General features: G+C 35.3%; 1 pseudogene; it reads right to left on the bottom strand.

Annotated features, from left to right (window-relative positions):
* Positions 1 to 5,879: 5,879 nt before the first annotated feature.
* LOC139868759 (histone deacetylase 14, chloroplastic-like) lies at positions 5,880 to 8,049 on the bottom strand (annotated as a pseudogene).
* Positions 8,050 to 9,483: the final 1,434 nt, after the last annotated feature.

Here is a 9,483-nt window from a genome sequence, read left to right as displayed (position 1 = left end):
ATCCCACGATAAGGCCATAAACGTCTCACCACCGACAAGATCAATCTTACCATCCAACCAATCCCTTGCCCTACCACGCAACAAACTCGTAGCGAGTCTCGTCTTCCTCTCGGGAGGGCAATCAATAGTACGAAAACACCCTTCGACATCCGAAATCCAAGTTGTGCTTACCAAAGGATCCGGCTTTCCGTCGTACATCGGGGGTTTAGTCCTCATGAAGCTTTTAAGATAACGCTCCATTTCACTACTACTTTGAAGTTCGGAATACTTCCTTTCCATTCTTTCTTCCAACCCACGCATTTGCTCCGCAACGGCGGCCGCAACTCTAGCGTTAAACTCCGCGTCGTTCGTATCGATCCCACTTCCCGTCGCCATTCTAAGGAATGCAAAACGATTAGATCACGAACGTATAAGTAAACACGCACAACCCCGACCCATCTTGCTAAGCACTCGTCGTACATCACTCGTTAGACACGATTTGCACCCGTAATAAGGTCTGCAAGTTCTTATTACGCACACACGCCGCATCGACTTGTTAGTACAACGACCGCCTCGCTCGATGATATAAACAAACACAAACAAAATTCTACGCGATAGAAGCACACGCGAGAATTACACCGCAACACAAATAATATATTAATAATATCCGCATTACTAATATAAACGCTAGTCGACCTATAAACAAGGCACTAACTAAACCCGTTCCTGACCCGTAATCCTACAAGTCCCGCAACAAATTACGCGCACACAAAAGTCTAAGTCTAGGCACCTATCTCAAGTCACCTAAATCCCTTAGACCATGCTCTGATACCACTTGTAACAACCCAAACCGTAACCGACCAAACACGACGAAATTTCCAACAAAAAAAAAAATTTCTGGTGCAGGCCATCTGCGCGGCGCGCCAGGTGGCCGCGCGGCGCGCCAAACCACCTGGACAGCCCGCTGTCCCCGGAAGTCAATTTAATGAAAATGTTTGACTAGCTCCCGACACATTTAGCTAAAACGCTTTTAACCATGACTTCATATATGAAAAACTAGCACGTTTAATTAATAAAATCAAATTTACGAAGCGGGTCCCACATCGACCCAAATTACCCCTTGAGTACCAAATTGCAATATTTGACCATAAGACTTTTAATACAAAACGAAGCCGAGCATGGCGATTGGGGATACGCTACCCAATCCTAAACAATCCAAAAGCAAGTCTCTAAAGCAAACTATGCAAGTCTTCTAGCCTCGCGCTTACCCGAGCCACCAATCCGCATGCAATCTATAAAAAGAATCAACAACGAGAGGGTAAGCTAACGCTTAGTGAATGATAATATACTACATACATATATATATATAAAATGAATACGCCACGCAAAACAAATACCGCATACCGAAGCATCCAAGTATAAAGCATCTACACTAAGCATACCGTACTATCTAAGCAACGAGCTAAAGATACAACACAAACATGAGTCCACCAACGACAAAGTGAACATCGCCAAATAGCTACACCCGGAGGGTTAGCTACAACACAACAATACATTAATATATATAACAATATAAACGAACAAGGTTAACACCTTAACCCAATACCGAGAACTAAATACCACAATGAAGATTGGCCGAACTACACGAGCCTTAGTAATCCGAACCACACGAGATTACTATTTTCATAACATCGAGGTTGGCCGAACTACACGAGCCTTAGTAATCCTAAACCACACGAGATTTCTACCTCAATAAGATGACCGAACTACACGAGTCACCATGAATCCGAACTACACGAGATTCATTCGATAAGATGACCGAAACTACACGCGTCATCGTGAATCCGAAACCACACGCGATTCACTTCTCCAACTCAAACCCACGGTCACGGGATTATAAAATCCACCACATCGGGGCTACAACATCTAAATCACAACCATGTGTGATAACGTACACACGAACGAATACTTCCCCAAAGATGGTCAACCAACACGCACAACCGTGCCAATTGGACTCATACACAAGTCCATCAAGTCCACCTACATGTGAAGTGAGCTCTATAGCCGAGAATCACTTCACCCGACCCGCACCCATCCTACACATACATATGTACATAGGATAATATCACTCACCTTGAAGTCTTGAAGAAAGCTTCCAAGTAATCCGCAACTCGCCAATGGAAAATACCTATTCCATTATCACAATTACAACAATACAATTAGGATGGATTTACAAACCAACCCAATTCAACACTTAGTGCAATTTCGACCCAATTGCACTTCCAAGCACAAACCGTGCCCGAACTAACCAATAATCACTAACACAAGTGAGAATGGTCCTAATAAGCTAATTAAACCCGAACTCAAGTGTCAAACACGTGTCATACCCATTTAGACACTTAAACCCTAATTTTGACCCATAAAGGTCAAAATCTCATTCTCTACCAATTTTGACACCAAAACACATTTAACTCGGTTTAATATTCCAACTTAATCCATTTTAAGTTCATAAACCTCATTAAGTCACCAAATGGGTCATAATCACCACCAAACCCTAATTTGACCCAAAGTCACAATTAGTCAACCAAATACCCTAAAATGGTTTCCAATACTTCCATAATCACTAATCCAAGTGATTAAACTCATACACAAAGCCTAATCAAGGCCAAACCGTCATCCTACCCAAAACCCGCCAAGTGACAAGAATAACTAGTCACCATAAACCCATTTCATCACCTAAGTGGGTTACTCAACAAATTAACTCAAAACCCTAAATTGAATATCAAGTTAAACAAATGAAATTCGGAGTTTGAGCTTACCAATACCACCACAACGTAGCTAGGAACGAGGAGAACAACTTTAAAAACCGAGACTTTGAACGATTTGAGCTCCTTCCTCACCAAAACCTCCAATCTCTCTCTAAACTCTTACTCTCTCTCTAAAAATGGATGAAGATGATGAGTGGATGTGAATGGGATCCAAAACTGATCCAAACTAGCTCATAAGCCTCACAAATCCGGCCTCAAGTGAAATTACCCATTTGCCCTTCATTTAAACCAATTAAAAACAAGGGATTCTGTCAGCAGCAAACGGCGCGGCGCGCCCCTACCCCGCGCGGCGCGCGACCTCTCTGAAACAGATTCTTTTTCATTTTAAACTTTATATAAATAATCCGCGAAACCCAATCTCGAACGTCTTAATACACAAACAAGCAAGATAAATATTCGGGTCTTACAGACTATAAATATTAGTTTGTGTTATTATTAGTTAATTAGTTATTTAAATATTTAGATCAGTTTACATATATTTAAATTAATAGATAAGTTTGAGTCAACAAAGTTAAAGTTCACGTTGGTTTAGGAGTCGTAGTCGGTTACGGTTTGATCACTTTTATTATATATGCTCAGTATGTACGTAGTAGCTATCCAACTATCTATCTTTTGTATTTAATAAAAACCTTGAGTTTATATAGCTTATTATTAAATTACATTCTAGTAGAAGAGTAACTACTCAAATTGTGAAGGTTTAACCATCGTCGACGACTTATGATATTCTTCATCTTCGTATGTAATATCACTATGTTAATGCTTGTTTTTAATACCGTTTTTGCTTTCGCCCTCCTAAAACTGATTTTTAAGTTCCGCCATTGCTGCCATTTGTTTAAGATTAATATTTACAAGCATTGACAGTAGCACAAAATTTTGTACGCTTTAATTTTATCAAGTTATAATTTTATATCCTAGTTACATGAAAACTATCATTCATATAATTTTATGGGGTTATAATTCATGAAACTCTGATTATAGACTTATAATTAACAACTTAAAAATTTGTGATCGAATAACACTGAAAGAATCGTAGGAATTTAAAAACGATATCTAATTAGTTTGAGAACACGAATTCGTACCTTAAATTAGATTGAGCCGCTAGGTAACCAATAATCCATTAATCGATTTAGTTCATGAAAAGCCGTGCGAATTCATAAGTTACCCGAAACCCCCTAAGGTCAGTCGCCCTTCTTCACTAATTTCCTTTGAGTGTTAAGTTATAATAGGAAATATGATAGGATGGGTAGTAATATATGTAGTTGTCTCGGTATCAAATTTGTTAAAAAGTAAAAGGAATCCAACCCATATTGCAGAGTATTTTTAAAGTACTACTAGGATATTAAGATAATAATAATAATAGTGGAAAACATTAGGTATTTGGATCCACAATTATGTTATTAAATCATATGTATGTCTAGTGTTCGGTACATCACAACTATTCAGTTGCATTAATTTAATAGTTTGGTGTAATGCATGATTCCATGATAATATAAGATAATAATAGTTGATCAATATTGGCTTAGTTATTAATTATTTAATGATGAGTGTATTTACTTTACACCGAATTTCAATTGTCAGACTTCAATAATATTGTTAACAATTTATTTAGTATTATTTGTTAATCATAAAGTCATTCTATTTTATTTTTATTTTTACGCCAACTATTAGTTGATATCGATATTGATTAAATTATTTATTATAAATCATAATACTAACAATCCTTATTAAAATACGGGTATTACAAAAACGCTACTGTGTTTGATAACACAACCTACAAAAGTATATTTCAGATGTTTGGTTTAAAGTTTTAATTTGGCGAGCACAAAGGAGAAAACTTCCAGTTAGAGTTAAATTAGACAAATGTGGGGTCTCTATCGACTCGGTTTGATGTACAATATGCAACGTCTCTATAGAAACGGTTGAACATTCGATTCTTGAATGCAAAAACACAAAGGATGTTTGAGATCGAGTATTCAAATAGTGGAATATCGCGGCACCTCATAACCTTTGTTTCGATGAAATGTTTCGGGGAAACTATGGCTCTCTTCAATCTGCCAGAATCAAGGCTTGTTTGGCAACTGGTTGAATGAGACACCGGTTGCCTTTTGTGGAAAAATCAAAACCATAAAGTGTTCGGTATGAATGTGTTATTTGCTCCAGCATTGTTAAGCGAAATACAGGTAAAAACTTTCGAATGGCTTTCAAATAGATGCAAGAAAATGAGTGGCAACAATGGTTCTCAAGTCGAATGGGGAGTTGGATAAACCAATTTTATGCTCTGTATATGTATTAACGAGTTATTGTAGATGTTGTAGAATAGTTAGTTTGAGAGCATGGTACGTATCTGATGTTGTTTATCCTTGCACCTATGTACATATATTTTTTATAGTTAATAAATATCTTGTTTGCTTAAAAAAACAGTAGGAACCAAAGAAAAAGCATGTATCTACAGAGCACGATGAAACAAAAACAACACATTCACGGATGTTATAAATAATCAATGCGCATAATTTTGTTCACTAATATTTTAGAAGACCTACGTTTAATAATCAACTACGTTTAATAATCAACTATCTTACTTGTTTAGTCTAGCATTGGTGGTTTATTATAAATTATGACAACACCTATAATTCAATTTTCAAGATGTGTATTATTCCATACATAAATGAAACGTCTAGTATTCACTTTCTATATATCATATTCGTATAATTTTTATATATCATATGATTATGAAAGGGGACGGTTCTTTTCCCAGAACTGAACCGATATTTTATTTTTTAGAACGGCAAACTCGCGTACCCTACATAATTATACATGAATAATGTCCTAAACAAGACTCGAACCCATCACTTTAAAGTCAGAGGGGCTTCTCGAACCGATATAATATGGTCCAGTCCTCGGTCCAACTTTTTGCTATAATATAACTTGGTGCATCTCAAATTTAATACATATATTTTTATTAGTCTCAATGACTTGTTAAATATAGATCCAAGTCATCCAACCTAGGAGACAATGACTTGAAATATTCAAGTTTTATCTTCCTAAACCCAGGATGTAAACTAGCTAGCTGGTAGGTAGAGCTTACAAGTGCGGAGTTATAAAAAGAAAGAGATTGTTTAGTTAAAGAGAATGCAAATTCTTGACCCTCTGAATGGCTTGTTTAATCTGACTAGATGGTTCATCCTTCCACAAGTATTTAAACTCTTTGGCATATTCGCCTGGCATGCTCGGTTCCCCAATAAAAGCACGGAAAGATTCTTCAATACAAAACTTTAGTGTACCCGTAACCATCCTCCTTCCAAGAAGAACACACATCGACCACCACATAAATCTTTTGCAAGCTGTTTAATCCCATCTGCTAACATGTAAGACATTCGGGTAGTCATCTGCCACTTGCTTGTTAATATCTCCATTTTATGTCCAGTGTATCTAAACAAACAAAAACAAATACTCCTCATATAATATTGAAGGGATGTTTATGTGTGTGTGTGTGTAGGGTTTATGTAGACAAAAGAAAATGATGACCCACCCTGCAGAAACAAGAATTATATCGGGCTTAAACCTTTGGACACAAGGTACAACAACTTGATCAAACGCAGTTTGCATTGCAATATCACCGGAAAGTTCGGGTAATGGCAAATTGAGTGTTGCCCCTTCACCACTCCCACATCCGATATCATCAAACTGGCCACTATCAACCGGGTAGAATGCGTCCTAATTAAATTCACAACATTAATTAATTACTATTCAAACAAATTAATTAACAGAAGATTAAATAAATGAAATGCTCAATAATGTAGTAATAAACAAATAAACATTATTATCTACTATTATTTATAGCAAGATTTCTTGGTTGGTTTGATTAGTTTGTTGCTTACTTGGTGAGTTGAAAGAAAGAATACGTCTGGGTCATCATAAAACGCATCACTAGTTCCATTCCCATGATGCGCATCGAAATCGATAATGAAAACACGTTTTAGTCTTTGAGTGCGTTGCACATATCGTGCTGCAATAGATACGTTATTAAAAATGCATCCCCCCATAGCCCCGTCTCGAAGGGCATGATGTCCAGGAGGTCGTATCAACGAAAAACCGATCGGAGGGTTCTCAATCATTCTTGATGCTGCCACCTTCACAAATAAGTAAATATAATTCATATATTAATATTATTATGTGTCCTATAATATAATATAAAAATAAATAAATAAACTAGCTAACACTAGGTCTGACCTATAATTCGGGTTAGGATAGCTTACCACAGCATCAACCAACGATAAGCCTGCTACAGCAGCAATCAATGAATCATTGTGTCTGCGTGGATTCATTTACATAATTAAAATTAATGAGCAGCATCTGAATAACAATCATTCGAAAAAGAGGAATGCTCTTACTGTGCGAGTTACATAAGTGGGGAATTTAGAAGTTTCAATTTCTAACACGCCATCTTTTGAAGCCTTAGCATCTTTCACTGTCTATACATACATATACACAGATTTACAAGAAACAAAAGACCATTAATTAATAACAATTAACAAGCACGACATCAATCAATCAATCCCACTAGTAAAAAAATATACACAAATTATGGTGTAACAACAAGAAGTAAAAGAGAATATGAGAGGGGTACACATGGGAGTGGAGTATATGCACAAATAGCCATGTGTCACCTTCTCATTTGTTTTGATTTAACTGATGAAGTCTAGTATAGTCCATAATATAAAACATGTAGTATTGATTACCTTCTCAAGGAAAGAATAATAAGATGTTGAATGGACACTTGTTATATCTTCCGTTGTAGCTTTTCTGATATCTATAATTTGATTGATCTCAGATCCTCGAAACTGCACACATATAAAATAAAAAAAATAATAATAATTGTTTTATCGATCATGAGATTAGCATCAGTTTAATAACTAGATAAAAATAAATACTACAGTAGTTAGGCAGTTGACTGATATAAACGAATGAGATGGAGCAAAAAAAAAAAACTCTGATCTGATTTAACCTGTGGAGTAAGTTTAGCATATTCAAGGGCATTGAGAATATAAGGGATTCTGGTATTCTCGTCGTTATTAGAAAATCGCTTGTGATGACCCAAAGCAGGACCTAAACTGTATATCACCTTTGGCATAATTATATCCTCATCATCATTAGCGGTTTTAGGAAAAGCAACACATGAACACTTTGTCCTCAAGGATAGAAACAACCGACTACAAGCTGCAGGCAGAAACACAAGAAACATGATTATAATAAATATTATTATTATTAATTGTTATTATTCAGTTTATTACACTCAAAGAGAGCCTGATTTTTCATTGTTTGAATTAACTGCTTCCAAATTGAGTGAGGACTAATATTACTAACTAAACACCTCTGTTTTTTTACTTTTCTTTTAATTATAAAGAAGGAAAAATTAATTGAAAATGTATTGAACTTTCACCAAATTCCTATTGTATTCATTTAACTTTCAAATCTTCTATCGTATGCATTTAACTTTCTAAATTGTTCTATTGTATGTATTTAACCTGTTATAATAGTTAACCTTCCATGTCACCTCAATTTCATTTTTAGGTATTTACATTATTGGTCCCTCATATTTGTAAATTCTCATTTCATTAGTCCCTTCATCATTTTCATCATCCATTCATCATCTTCATCTTCATCTTCATCCACAAATTTTGTATAAAAATTGTATCAATTTGCATTTTGCAATAAATTCAATTGATGAAATAAACATGCCTAATAAATATATAATTTATGGATTCATTTTGATTAGAAAGTAACACTTGAATCTGAGTAATGCAATCATAAAAATTGGAAATTCAGTGTATATCCTATTTATTTTTCTATCTTCATTCTTGCAAAGATGATTTTGATCGAAAGAGGTATATAAACATACGCAACATAGTTATATTTCTACTATCCCAGTTAGTATGATAAGTTTTATATATAATCTTTGAGACTTGATTCATGTAATAAAAAGTTCACATAAACTACTACTTGACATGGATAGTAGCCTTTTAGTTACAAAGTCTATTGCTATTGCTCTGCATTATCTTATATTAATTCCCAACTTCAATGGTGTGTTCTAATTTATTTTAATTGATGTCAAATGTTAGTCTTCATTTATTTTTATTTACCCACTGATCAGGGGATTAAGGAAGACTATTCAAGCAATTGCATTCCTTTCTGATGTATATGGAAAAGATGGAGAATACGGGTGACTCAACAAATTCAAACGGGAGTGAAATCAATAAGAAAGGTCTCGTGCTAATAATTTGCCCGTCTTTCGTAAAATCATACAAACCTTCGAAAACATTCAGATGAGTCAAACAGTTACAGAATCGTAACATATCTAGGTTATTTGAAGGTCGAACTTGTGGTCAAAAAAATGTACGCATTGGATAGATTCAAATGTTCACAAATTAATCTGAGAAAAAAAAAGTGTGTTCCATATCAATCACTTGTGCTTCAACAACCTTAACATCATACTTTTATTCACAGAAGTTTGAATCTTAAATCAAAGTTTTGGATTAAAAATTCAAAGTTTCGATTAATTAGTTGCATTTTGTCTCAGGAGTTACAAGTGATTGCCGAGTTCAATGCATTTTATACAAAATTTGTGGATGAAGATGAAGATGATGAATGGATGATGGTGATGAAGGGACCAATGAAA

Source organism: Rutidosis leptorrhynchoides, chromosome 9 (assembly GCF_046630445.1).
Source record: "Rutidosis leptorrhynchoides isolate AG116_Rl617_1_P2 chromosome 9, CSIRO_AGI_Rlap_v1, whole genome shotgun sequence".
Taxonomy (NCBI): Eukaryota; Viridiplantae; Streptophyta; class Magnoliopsida; order Asterales; family Asteraceae; genus Rutidosis; species Rutidosis leptorrhynchoides.
Note: the sequence above shows the minus strand (reverse complement) of the source record. Positions and strands in the feature narration are given on the sequence as shown.